The following is a 13,548-nucleotide window of genomic DNA, read 5'->3' as shown; positions in this document are numbered from 1 at the left end:
CGGCTCGCGTCCTGCCTGCCCTGCTTTCCTTCCACTACAGAGCTCCTGTTTTCAAAGACTGCGCGGTGGTGAGCTGAATTCCCCCTACTTTTTTGTTTCTCTATATGGGAAGCTGGGTCCCGCCACAATTGCCCATTTCCACATTAGCAATGGAGGCTGATACAGAGCCAGACCAGGGATCCGGGTAAAGTGATACCTCATTGTAATCTGTTTCACCCACACTATAACTCTGTGTATTGAGTTTAGTGCTGGTAAAAGCACTGTCAGTTTCCCTTTAACCATCATGCCGACTGCCCGGCTGGCAGGTGCAAAGAATAGTTAGTACGACGGACAGGATAGAAGGTCGAGATATGAGGACAAAAGCATAATTGTTGCTTTTCCATTTTAAAGATGTCACCAAATAAATTGTTCTAAACTAACTCAGGCTATGTTCCCTAACTACTCTTAACACCCCTCCAGCCCTTTAAAAAAAAAAAAAAAAAAAAAAAGTCATAGCTTTAAAAAGAAGTGTGTCATACCTTTATTCTTGCTCACATAGTGCAAGCTCCCAGCAGGAGAAAGTGGGCGTTTCCCAGCAGGCATGACATCACTGAAGCCTGCTTTGGGACCACTTCTGCCCTCACATTGTTGCAGCGTGTGATGAATAGAAGACCTCAGGCTCTGTGCTGCTATCAGTGAGGCTCTCCTGCAGCTTTCAGTCTGTGCAGATTTCTGTGAGAATCTGTGGAGCTTTCACTTTCTGTGCTTCTGTCTATCAAGCTCAGTGCAGAAAAACACTTCCTGAGTTTGGTCTCCTGCCAGGCAGGGAGGAGACCAAAATCACTGTATTAATTTTGGCAGGGAACAGAACAGAGCCATCCAGTGGCCATTTTTTCTATTACATTTTAAACATATTTATGAATTCGAGTAGAATACAGACATGGCGCACATCTACAATCTTGTATAATGATCTGATTGCTTCTCAGCACAATATCAAAAACTAACAGGTTGTTAGTATACATTTTTGATCAAAAAGTACAAGCCCACTCGCCACGTCAAGGCCACCTATTCAGTGGGCTTGTACTTTTTGATCAAAAATGTATACTAACAACCTGTTAGTTTTTGATATTGTGCTGAGAAGCAATCAGATCATTATACAAGATTGTAGATGTGCGCCATGTCTGTATTCTACTCGAATTCATATTGTGATTTCTATCCTTTCCTTTATTTTTTTATTTTTTGGAACATGTGCTGCACTCTTCCCCACCCCCTCAGCCCAAACCTATATAGGTGGTTATTAGCCACACTAGGGCCATTTCACTCCTAGCAGCCTCCCAGTCTGACTGGGAGAGCAAGGTAAGTGAGCCTTTACACCTTGTTCACACTGGTGTGGTGCTGTGCGGTGTCCGTTGCTGCTGTGGCGCTGTGTCTGCGGGCGGGTGCGGCCCATAGACTGGTTTGAGAGGCATTGGGGCCGCTCTGCCAGTGGGTCGCTCCCCCCCCCCCCCCCGTGGGCATCTGTGTCGCGGCGGTGGTGGTCGCCGCCCGATGCTACGCCATTTTATGCTAGGGATGTTAGGGACCCACTCTGAATAGGTGGCCTTGACGTGGCGAGTGGGCTTGTACTTTTTGATCAAAAATGTATACTAACAACCTGTTAGTTTTTGATATTGTGCTGAGAAGCAATCAGATCATTATACAAGATTGTAGATGTGCGCTATGTCTGTATTCTACTCGAATTCATATTTAAACATATTTATGTTGATAATTTTAAAAGCAAGTGAATGGGAAAGTGTCTGCTAATTAGGGCTGGGCAGTATGACCAAATATGTGTATCACTGCATTTTTGTAACTTATGGCGGTTCCATGGTATATATCACAGTATTTCTCTCCCCCCCCCCCCCCCTTAAATTATGTGACCCGGGAGCGTTGTTCAGCTCCCCCCCCCCCAAATTAATCATCAGCCCAGCGCTGCGCTGTCCCCATGGGGGTACTACTCACATATGTCACCCGCAAGCGCTGCCCTCCTCGTCCTCCTGTTTGTTGCGGGCCGCCTGCACTGGCTGGAACTCTGTACTGTAAGCTGTATCCCTATGTGGCCATCAGCCTATCACCTTCCGCAGCGATGTTCCGCATCTTATTGCTATCCTACCAAAAAGTCACCGTGTAGCCCTTCAATAGGGTCCCAAATACTACAGTATTACCTCAGTCTCTGAAATGGACTCGACGTAGCACTCCTAATGATGGAATCCACTTAATTGTGACAGTCTTCCCCAGCATTCCAGGTTATTACAGACAGTCATGTTCAACCCCCCCCCCCCCCTCCCCCCCCTCCCCGTAACTGAGGAAATCACTGCCCTACTGTCAGAGTCCATCAATGGAGACAGATGAGCAACTTCCTATACCTGAGGATAATTATTACCTGCAGCATCAAAGATCCTCACATACAGCCGGATCAGCCTCTCAAAGTGATTTTCTATATATTGTGTAATAAGGATAAGGCAGAAATTACCGAGGCTGTAAGGAATGATTAATATGGTGAATACTAGCAAAGTCAATGAATTGGTGAAAAAGTCGGTGAATTTTTCATACATTTAGCCCTGTATCAGGCTAGCAGGGCCGGACCGACAATTTTTTATAACGCCAGTGTGAGGTGCAGAGTGACGGGAGGAGCGGGCACAGACTTGCATGGGACGCAAGTCTGCACCTCACATCGGCGCTCAGGGTGTACAGAGCGGGCTCCCGACTCGAGCTGCTCCATACCCGACGGCCCCCGGCTGATTTCAGATGCTGGGGGCCGCCGCTAATAGCCAGGCATGCGGCACTCGGCGTGGACAGCTATTAACCTTTTAGATCACCGCTGTCAAAGTTGACAGCAGAGTCTAAAGGTTTCTTATAAAACATCCCTGCCGGTCTAGTGGGTTGGCTCGCGACCCATGGCTGTCCCGGTAGATCTGCATTTGATTGAGCCTGCCTTGAGCAGGCCCAACCAAATGAACACAGATCAATGGAGTTCAATAGAACTGTATTGATCTGTATGAGGAATCTGATGATTCCTCCTAATGAAATGTATTTTAAAAAAAAGTGAAAAAAAAAAAAAAATAACACCCATTTACCCCTTCCATTTTAAAAGTTCATATCACCCCCCTTTTCCCATTTTCCATATAAAAAAATATGTAAACATAATAAAAATGTACCATATTTGGTATTGGCGCGTGCATAATTGTCCGAATTATTAAAAAATAACATTTTATATCTGTACGGTCAATGGTGTTAACGTAAAAAAAAAAAATTTACAGAATTTTGTTTTTCTATGTTTATAACATCATATCCCAGAAAAAAATGAAGTAAAAAGTGTTCAATAAGTCAGATCAATATCAAAATGGTACCGATACATACAGTAGATTACGGACCAAAAATTGAGCCCTTATACAGCCTGGTATAAAGAAAAATAAAAATTTTATGGGGTCAGAAATTAATTTTAAAAAGAAGAGAAAAAAAATATTTGGTATTGGTATAATCAGGCTGACCTAAAGTATTAAAATAATGTGTAAGTTTGACCATAAGGTGAATGGCGAAAAAATAAAATAAAATAAAAAATTTACAGACTATTTTGATTAAAATTATTTTGTCAACCACAACAAGTGGATTTTCATGAGATTGCCCTCTGTTATAGCCCCTTGGACAAATATTTTTTTTTTTATTTAAATTTCCACACCCCTGGGGGTAGCTTTCCTGGGGATCTGATAATATCTCAGGATCAGTACTACAATTCCCAGCAATCCACATCATCGTAGGGTGACCACTGAAATCAATATTTCTTTATTGCATCTATGGATACTGTTGACACCATATGGCATGGAGTTGTACTCAGTTGTACTCATAGTTCTCGGCCCATAACTATGCATCCAGATTTCACTATATACATGCACGCTCTGTACCGTTGAGTGTGCATATGTTTTTAATGGGGAGATGAGAGAAAGTCGCAACCAGATTCCTCAGATAACAGCTTATTTCTAAGAAAAACAAATAGGATCAGGCATGGCAAACCAATGTGCTTGATCATTCTCTTCCCCGACATTATCTGTTTCAGGGGTACCCCATAAACACAAGACGAGTGTTTACCAACCAGTGTGCTTACAGCTGGTGCAAAACTACAACACCCAGCATGCCCGGACAGCCTTTGGCTGTCCGGGCATGCTGGGTGTTGTAGTTTTGCACAGATATGTCGGGAAACTGTCAGAATGACATGTTTACATCAATGGGGCCTGTACCGGTCCGGGCACACATACATTGACAGGTCATTCTGACAGTTTCCCCAACATATCCAGGCCTTGAAAACACAAGCCGTGGTGTGAATGAAACCTAATACGGTCGAGACCCTTAAAAGGGATTATCCAGGGAGAGAGAGAGAACCATAGCTAATTTCTTCCAAAAACAGTGCCACACATGTCCTCAGGTTATGTGTGGTATTACAACTTGGCTCCATTCACTTCAATGGAACTGAGCCTGCAATACCACATTCAACCTGAGGACAGGGTGGAGCTGTTTTTTTTAATTTATTTTTGTTTTTGTTTTTTGGATTCAAATAGCTCTGTTTCTCCTAATTCTGGATAATCCCTTTTAAGCATTGGCTATTAGAAGGGGGTCCCAAGAAAGTTAAACTGATTTGTAAATTACTTCTATATAAAAATCTTAATCCTTCCAGTACTAATCAGCTGCTGTATGCTCCAGGGGAAGTTCTTTTCTTTTTGAATTTATTTTCTGTCTGACCACAGCGCTCTCTGCTGACACCTCTGTCCGTGTCAGGAACTGTCCAGAGCAGGATAGGTTTGCTATGGGGATTTGCTCCTACTCTGGACAGTTCCTAAAATGGACAGAGGTATCAGCAGAGAGCACTGTGGTCAGACAGAAAGGAAATTCAAAGAGAAAAAACTTCCTCTGGAGCATACAGCAGCTGATAAGTACTTGAAGGATGAAGATTTTTAAATAGAAGCTATTTACAAATCTGTTTAACTTTCTGGCACCAGTTAATTTTACATTTTTTTTCCAGTGGAGTGCCCCTTTAACTATCCAAAGGATAGGCTATGACTCTTGAAAGGTCAACTCCCGATACTGATCAACTGACGGAAGGAGCTGTAAGCGCTGCTGCCTCATCTGTATTTACCAGACACACTGCCATACATTTAGTTGTGGCCCTGCCTGGTATTACAGCTCATTTCATTGAACGAATGGGACAAGCTGCAGAACCGGGTACAGCAGCTACCAAATATACGCCATTGTACTGTAGCCCCTTCCATCAGCTCAGTGTTTCCCAACCAGGGTGCCTCCAGCTGTTGCAAAACTACAACTCTCAGCATGCCCGGACAGCCAACGGCTGTCCAGGCATGCTGGAAGTTGTAGTTTTGCAACAGCTGAAGGCACCTTAGTTGGGGAAAACACCGTCTCAGAGTGCACCTGTCATACTCCTCTATGGGCGGAGGACCATATTTATACAGGCTTTACAGCGTGCGGCTAACAAGACTTCTTTTCATATAGGCAGGTCCGGGAGGAAATGAGGAGCTTTGCTTATTAAATGCAAGTTCAGACAGAGCCATCCAAAAATATAGAAGGGGGAAGGGTGTCAGGACTTAACCCCTTGTTCAAGAATTATCGTTATGTACAGTGACGCAGGATGTCAGGGCATGATGGGAGTTGTAGTCTTGCAACAGCTGGGGAGCCAGAGGTTGAGGAAACTGCATTACACTCTACTCATGGGGGGAGATTTATCAAAACCTGTGAAAAGGAAGAGTTGCCCATAGCAACCAATCAGATCGCTTGTTTCATTTTGCAGAGGCCTTGTTAATAATGAAAGAAGGAATTTGATTGGTTGCTATGGGCAACTTTTCCTCATGACAGGTTTTGATAAATCTCCCCCACGGTCTCTATTGAACAGTCTTCCCAAAACTGTACAGGAGATGATAAGATCTGCAATAGCTGGGGAGCAACCAATTGGCACTGATTATCTGGTCTGGGTTTATGGCTGGCTTCAGGCTATACGTTATTAGTAGAGATGAGCGAACTTACAGTAAATTCGATTCGTCACGAACTTCTCGGCTCGGCAGTTGATGACTTATCCTGCATAAATGAGTTCAGCTTTCAGGTGCTCCGGTGGGCTGAAAAAGGTGGATACAGTCCTAGGAAAGAGTCTCCTAGGACTGTATCCACCTTTTCCAGCCCACCGGAGCACCTGAAAGCTGATCTAATTTATGCAGGATAAGTCATCAACTGCCGAGCCGAGAAGTTCGTGACGAATCGAATTTACTGTAAGTTCCCTCATCTCTAGTCATTAGTAATTAGTTATTTCTATGAAATGTTGCGCTTTGTTCGTATAACAAACCTATAGAATAGGGGTCTCCAAACCATGTTGTTGTAAAACAACTCCCAGCATGCCTGGACAGCCAACGGCTGTCCGAGCATGCTGGGAGTTGTTTTGCAACAGCTGGAGGTCCACAGTTTGGAGACTACTAATCTACATCTTGGCTGTTTTTGGTAGCTCCCCAGCTATTGCAAAACTACAACTCCCATCAGGTCTTAACATCTGAAAGTCGGGTGTTCCCCAACCTCTGTCAGGGCATGATGGGAGTTGTAGTTTCACAACAGCTGCCGAGCTACCAATACAGCCAATACAAGTTGTAGACCAGTAGTCTGCACACTGTCGACCTCCAGCTGTTGCAAAACTACAACTCCCAGCATGCTGGGAATTGTAATTTTGCAACAACATGATTTGGAGACCACTATTCTATAGGTTTGTTATAGGAACAAAGCACAACAATTCATAGCAGTAACTTACTACTAATAATGTATAGCCTGAAGCAAGCCATAGACCCAGACCAGATAAGCGGTGCCACTTCTTAAAGGGACATACACAACACTATATATGTGCCCATTGACTAGTATTTGTATCCAGATGAAGAACACTGTTATAAAGTTTATCACTGAGCTCCAGTACTCTACGTGAACTTTTCCTATTCCAGGGAAAGGATTTATTTTTAGCAGAGAGTAACTTTGGAGAGCCCGTCCAAGCTTGTCAGCATACTTACATCCAGGGGTGAAAAGGTTAACGAGGACGATGACGTCACCGCCGGAGCCTTCTACCTCGCGGGGCTCACCTGTAATCACAATCACACCCGCTGCTCACTCTCTATCAGCATCGCGCTCCGGGCCCCGTCATGTGACGACCTCCAACCCCGCCTCCGCCGCACCACGTGACTTCCTTGCCTTAGTAACAGCCCAAACAGGCTTTTTTTTTTTTTTTCCTGTAACACCTGGCGGAAGCGGCTTCTTACCAGGAGTTGTCTGGCGTCAAAGACGTCACTTTCGTGCATGCGCAGTTAAGAGCATGGTGCTGGCAGACACTAGGAGAGATTTATCAAAGAAGAACAGTGGGGCAGTTGCCCATAGCAACCTATAGGATTTCAGCTTTCATTTTTCAGAGAGCTTTTATACAAATGAAAGCTGTAACTTGATTGGTTGCTATGGGCAACTGCTCCACACTCTTCCTCTGCACAAGGTTTGCACAATCTAAAATCAGATGTTGCACACATTGAAACTAGCTAAAATATTTTTTCGTGCAGAAACATCGGCATTCTTCTCCGGTGCTTGCGCTAGTATTGCAGTGTTGACTTGCAATACCAGACATAGCCCGAGGACAAAAGTGGCGCTGTTCATAGAAGAAAGAATAATCGGGGACATTTATCATCGTTGATTTGGTAAGCTAGTTCTGTAGGCCTTTTTTTCTTGCTTTTGGTTTTGCTTATGTGTGACACATTTATTATACTATCACAGGGGGTTGATAAATTTGGCTTACATAAGCAAAAAAACAATAAATCACTTTTGAATACCATTTTTTTTGCACACATAAGCAAAAACCAATAAATGACTTCAGATCACCAATTTGCAGCTTTGAAAAAAATGTGATATATATATACTAGCTGAGTACCCGGCGTTGCCCGGTTTTTCCTTCCTAATCCTTGTTGGGGAGGAAAATAAACAAAGGAGGAAGCTTTTGACTTCATATCCCGTCCTCATATATTGTTGTCATATCCCGACCTCCTATCCCGTCATCATATCCCGACCTCTTATCCCGACCTCTTATCCCGTCCTTCTATCCCGGCCTCCTATCCCGGCCTCCTATCCCGTCCTCCTATCCCGTCCTCCTTTCCCGTCCTCATATATCGACCTCCTTTCCCGTCCTCCTATCTCGACCCCCTTTCCTGTCCTCCTATCTCGACCCGTCCTCCTTTCCCGTCCTCCTTTCCCGTCCTCCTTTCCCGTCCTCCTATCCCATCCTCCTATCCCATCCTCCTATCCCGTCCATCTATCCATTCCTCCTTTCCCATCCTCCTATCTCGTCCTCCTTTCCCGTCCTCCTTTCTCGTCCTCATATCTAAACCTCCTTTCCCGTCCTCCTTTCCTGTCCTCCTTTCCTGTCCTCCTTTCCCGTCCTTCTTTCCCATCCTCCTATCCCGTCCTCCTATCCAGTCCATCTATCCCGTCCTCCTATCCCATCTTCCTATCCCGACCTTCTATGCCGTCCTCCTATCCCGTCTTCCTAGCCCGACCTCCTATCATGACCTCCTATCCTGTCCTCCTATCTCGACCTCCTATCCCGTCCTCCTATCCCGACCTCCTATCCCGACCTCCTATCCCGACCTCCTATCCCGACCTCCTATCCCGTCCTCCTATCCCGTCCTCCTATCCCGGTCCTCCTATCCCGGTCCTCCTATCCCGGTCCTCCTATCCCGGTCCTCCTATCCCATCCTCCTATCCCGACCTCCTATGTTGACCTCCTATCCCAACCTGTAATATGTGTACCAGGTATTGAAATATCTCCAGCCGTACGGAAGTTATGTGGGAACATATATTTCCCATTGACTTGTATGGGACTTTAAACATAAACCCTGCCCCTGGCAAATGGGGGTGAGTAAGGGTTAAATCACCTATACTATGTTTGTTGTTGACATATAAGTAACATGTGTGCCAAGTTTCATGTTAATATCTTTAGCCGTTTGGACGTGATGCTGAAACATACACACATACATAAATACACACACACACACACGTTGTTATATATATGTGTGTGTGTGTGTGTGTGTGTGTTCATTGCATTTTTTTAACCACTTTTTCCCCCTAAATGTACTTACTCATTTTTTGTTTTTAACTTCTCATTTCAGATCCATGTATCCTGTGGATTACTTTCAATTCGGAGGAATACAATGACCAATGTTTTTTTGGTTTAATGTTAATAAAATGCTTAATTAGGGCTTGTGGGGGAGTGTTTTTTGGGAATATTTTTTTTTTTTAAACGTTTTGAGTTTTTTACATTTTATTTGCTTGACAGGCTTAGTAGTGGAAGCTGTCTTATAGACGGAGTCCATTACTAAGCCGGGGCTTAGTGTTAACCACAAAAACAGCTAGAACTTACCTCCAATTATTACCCCGGTACCCACCGCCACAGGGGTGCCGGGAAGAGCCGGTACCAACAGGCCAGGAGCGTCAAAAATGGCACTCCTGGGCCTAGGCTGTAACAGGCTGGCATTATTTAGGCTGGGGAGTGCCAGTAACAATGGTCCTAGCCCAACCTGGTAACATCAGGCTGTTGCTGCTTGGTTGGTATTTGGCTGAGAATAAAAATAGGGAGAACCTTATTTTTTTTTGCCTAAATAATTAAATATAAAAAAATGAAAAAAACACATAGGGTTCCCCCTATTTTTATTTTCGGCCAAATACCAACCAAGCAGCAACAGCCTCATGTTACCAGGGTGGGCAAGGACCATTGTTACTGGCCCTCCCCAGCCTAAGTAACGCCAGCCTGTTACCGCCTAGGCCCAGGAGCGCCATTTTGACGCTCCGGGCCTGTTGGTACCTGCTCTTCCTGGCACCCCTGTGGCGGGGGGTACCAGGGTAAAAATTGGGGGTTAGCACTAGCTGCTTTTGGGGCTAACGCTAAGCCCGGCTTAGTAATGGACACTGCAGCTGCAGAGTTATGTCAGCCTGGGCTCCTTACCACGGCGCCGCCAGGAAAATATTTGATGGAGTCCCGGGCGGCTGCAGTGAGGCCAGCCCAGGTTCCTTACAATGGCGCCTGGGGGTATAATATATGACGGAGCCCGGGCAGCTGCAGAGTGATGCCAGCCTGGGCTCCTTTTAACATACAACGGAGCCGCAGAGTTTTTAGTCCCTACTGTCAGATCAAATTTCCCACCGGGTCCCGCGATTGGCTGCTCAGTTCCGGCCAATCACTCGATCCAGCAGGAAATATGAAATTACAGTAGGGGATACAGAAACTCTGCGGTGCTGAGGTATGTTAAAAGGAGCCCGGGCTGGCATCCCACTGCAACCGCCCGGGCTCCATCTGATTCTATCCCCACTACCCTAACATAATGACGGGGACACTGATTTACATCACTCCTTGTCTCCCACCCGCCCGTCGCACATCTCCTGCCCGCTACCTGCTACAAGACTACAACTCCCAGCATGCCCTCACTGTAAGGGTGATGTAAGCACGAGATGGCTTACATTTACGCTGTTTTGGAGGGCTTGCGACTTTATGTGCGACTTTCGTACTTGATAAATCCGTGACCGTGACCACTGCAAAGTAAAAAATAAAATGTACTTTCCTACGCTCTTTTGTTGCTTTTTGCTTACAGCCAAAAGTCGCACAAAAATTTGCTTATGTGCTAATGCGACTTTTTGTGTGACTTTTGTAAGGAAAAGAAAGAGCTCTAAATCCCTTGATAAATGTCCCCCTATGTCTTTTTTATTCTTAAAGGAGTAGTCCAGTGGCGACTCAGTGGTGAGCAACTTATCCCCTATCCTAAGGATAGGGGACAAGTTGCAGATCGCGGGGGGTCCGACCACTGGGGCCCCCTGCGATCTCCTGTACGGAGCCCCGACAGCCCGCGGGGAGGGGGCGTGTCGACCTCCGCACGAGGCGGCAGCCGACACGCCCCCTCAATACAACTCTATGGCAGAGCCGAAGCGCTGCCTTCGGCAATCTCCGGCTCTGCCATTGAGATGTATTGAGGGGGCGTGTCGGCCGCCGCCTCGTGCGGGGGTCGACACCCGCTATCTGGGCGGAGAGCCGGGGCCCCGTACAGAGAGATCGCAGGGGGCCCCAGCGGTCGGACCCCCCACGATCTCAAACTTATCCCCTATCCTTAGAATAGGGGATAAGTTTTTCACCACTGGACTACCCCTTTAAACCCCTGAAAGGGGTACTCCGGTGGAAAAAACATTTTTCAAATTAACAGGTGCCAGAAAGTTAAACAGATTTGTAAATTATTTCTATTTAAAAATGTTAATCCTTCCAGTACTTATCAGCTACTGTATGCTCCACAGGAAGTTGTATTTCTTTTTGGAGTTCGTTTAATTCTGATCACAGTGCTCTCTGCTGACACCTCTGTCCATATCAGGAACTGTCCAAAGCAGGAGAGGTTTGTTATGGGGATTTGCTCCTACTCTGGACAGTTCCTGACATGGACAGAGGTGGCAGCAGAGAACACTGTGGTCAGACTGGAAAGAAATACATAACTTACTCTGGAGCATACAGCAGCTGATAAGTACTGGAAGGATTAAGATTTTTTAACTAAAAGTAATATCCAAATCTGTTTAACTTTCTAGGGCCAGTTGATTTTAGCAATTTAAAAAAATGTCTTCCACTGGAGTACCCCTTTAACCCCTTAAAGAGTACCTGTCATGAACAAAACATTTTAATATGTTGTTTATAATCATTAACAAAGACATATTGTAATATATCTCTATTAAAAAATATTAATATTTATACCAGTTTTTTAATTTTATACTTTTGGCCACTAGGGGTCTCTCTTCTATGCCTAGTCTGCAGGCAGCTTCCTATGCTTTTCATAATAAGTGTACAGCTTTTAGGACTAATGCTGAAAGGGCTCTGGTCCTTCAGTACTCTCAGCTCAGGACTCGCTCACAGCCTGGAGTAGCACTGTGAGCTACAAGCCTGCACATGCCTCTCATATAACAGAGGCCAGTCACCTCCCCCTCCCCCCTGCTCTGTGTTCTCCCTGCCCCTCACCACACGTTATCTTATACATTGTATTATCTCACTGCACTCCCTGCTCTGTGCCCCCCCCCCCCCCGACATTCATCTTAATTACTGCCTCTGTAATTGTTCCCACCGCCCCTGGTTATCAGCATTGACTTTTTAGTGCAGAGAGACACAGGAGAGAGAGAGACAGAGGCTGCCATCCCTCCCCTGTACTTAGTCTGTATGCACACTGCAGAGCAGTGTTTCCTAACCAGGGTGCCTCCAGCTATTGCAAAACTACAACTCCCAGTATGCCCGGACAGCTTTTGACTTTCTGGGCATGCTGGGAGTTGTAGTTTTGCAACAGCTGGAGGTACCCTGGTTGGGAAACACTGCTGCAGAGGGAGAGCAGCATACAGGAAGACTGGCAGAAGCAGAGTCCCGGCCAGGCTTCATGTGACATCATGCCTGCCGGGACCCACCTCCTTCCACCCCTCAGAAAGACAGTGCTCCTGAGCTAATGAAGAGGGATAAAAAAAAAGGTATTTCCACAGTGTTTTAAACCTCAATAAACACAGTGATAGGCATAGTTAGAGTAAGGGACAGATGGGGAGGGGGATCAGGGAAAGTTTAGTTGATGACAGGTACTCTTTAACCTGTTGGGGACGAAGGCGTATGCATACGCCCTTGCGTCCTGGTACTTAAGGACGAAGGGCGTAACCATACGCCCATGGGAATTTCGGTCCCCGCCGCACACCGGGCGGGGACCGGACCGGGGTGACTGCTGATATCTATCAGACCCCCCATGTCAGCGATCGGCGCAAATCGCAAGTGAATTCACACTTGCGATTTGCGCCGATTCCAGGTCATTACGGGTCTATGGTGACTCGGTGACCCGGAATATAAGGGGGATCGCGGTTGTCTAAGACACCCACGATCCCTCTGAAGCGATAGGAGTGAGGTGGCAGGGGTGCCCCCCCTCCTATCCCTGCCATTGGTGGTCTAGACGCAACCACTAATAGCAGATCGGGGGCGGGAGGCTTTAATTTAGTTTTCCCCGTCCTGCCCACCCACAATAGGCGGGCCAGAACGGGGACAACGTAGAGGACTGGGCGCCGACGTCCACTTACCCCTCCGGAGGCTGCGGGCGACAGTGATCGGCGGGCAGCGACGGAGATCTGTGAGTTGCGTGCGGCAGAAGAGAACGGCTCCCTGGATGTGAAGGAAGTCGGTGAGTAGTTGCCTAGCAACATCTAGAGGGCTACAGTCTGAGACCACTATAGTGGTCTCTAGACTGTAGCCCTCCAGATGTTGCAAAACTACAATCCCAGCAAGCCCAGACAGCTGTTTGCTGTGTGGGCATGCTGAGATTTGTAGTTTTGCAACAGCTGGATGTCTACAGTTTAGAAACCACTGCACAGTGATCTCTATACTGCCCTCTAGATCTTGCAAAACTACAACTCCTAGCATGCCCACACAGCTGTTTGCTGTCTGGGCATGCTGGGAGTTGTAGTTTTGCAACATCTGGA

At 46.2% G+C, this 13,548-nt stretch overlaps 1 protein-coding gene across 3 annotated transcripts in view; it reads right to left on the bottom strand.

The window, feature by feature from the left end:
* Positions 1–13,215, bottom strand: part of SNX8 (sorting nexin 8) — a 46,442-nt gene extending 33,227 nt beyond the window's left edge. Inside the window, exon 1 of one of the 3 annotated variants that reach the window (XM_056533750.1) lies at positions 13,150–13,215. The gene's annotated coding sequence lies outside the window, so the exon portion shown is untranslated. Of the gene's footprint in view, positions 1–7,061; positions 7,224–13,149 lie in introns of those variants that run through there. The other 2 variants (XM_056533748.1, XM_056533749.1) reach the window with 2 other exon arrangements.
* Between the last annotated feature and the right edge of the window lie 333 nt (positions 13,216–13,548).

Source organism: Hyla sarda, chromosome 8 (genome assembly GCF_029499605.1).
Source record: "Hyla sarda isolate aHylSar1 chromosome 8, aHylSar1.hap1, whole genome shotgun sequence".
Lineage (NCBI taxonomy): Eukaryota > Metazoa > Chordata > Amphibia > Anura > Hylidae > Hyla > Hyla sarda.
Note: the sequence above shows the minus strand (reverse complement) of the source record. Positions and strands in the feature narration are given on the sequence as shown.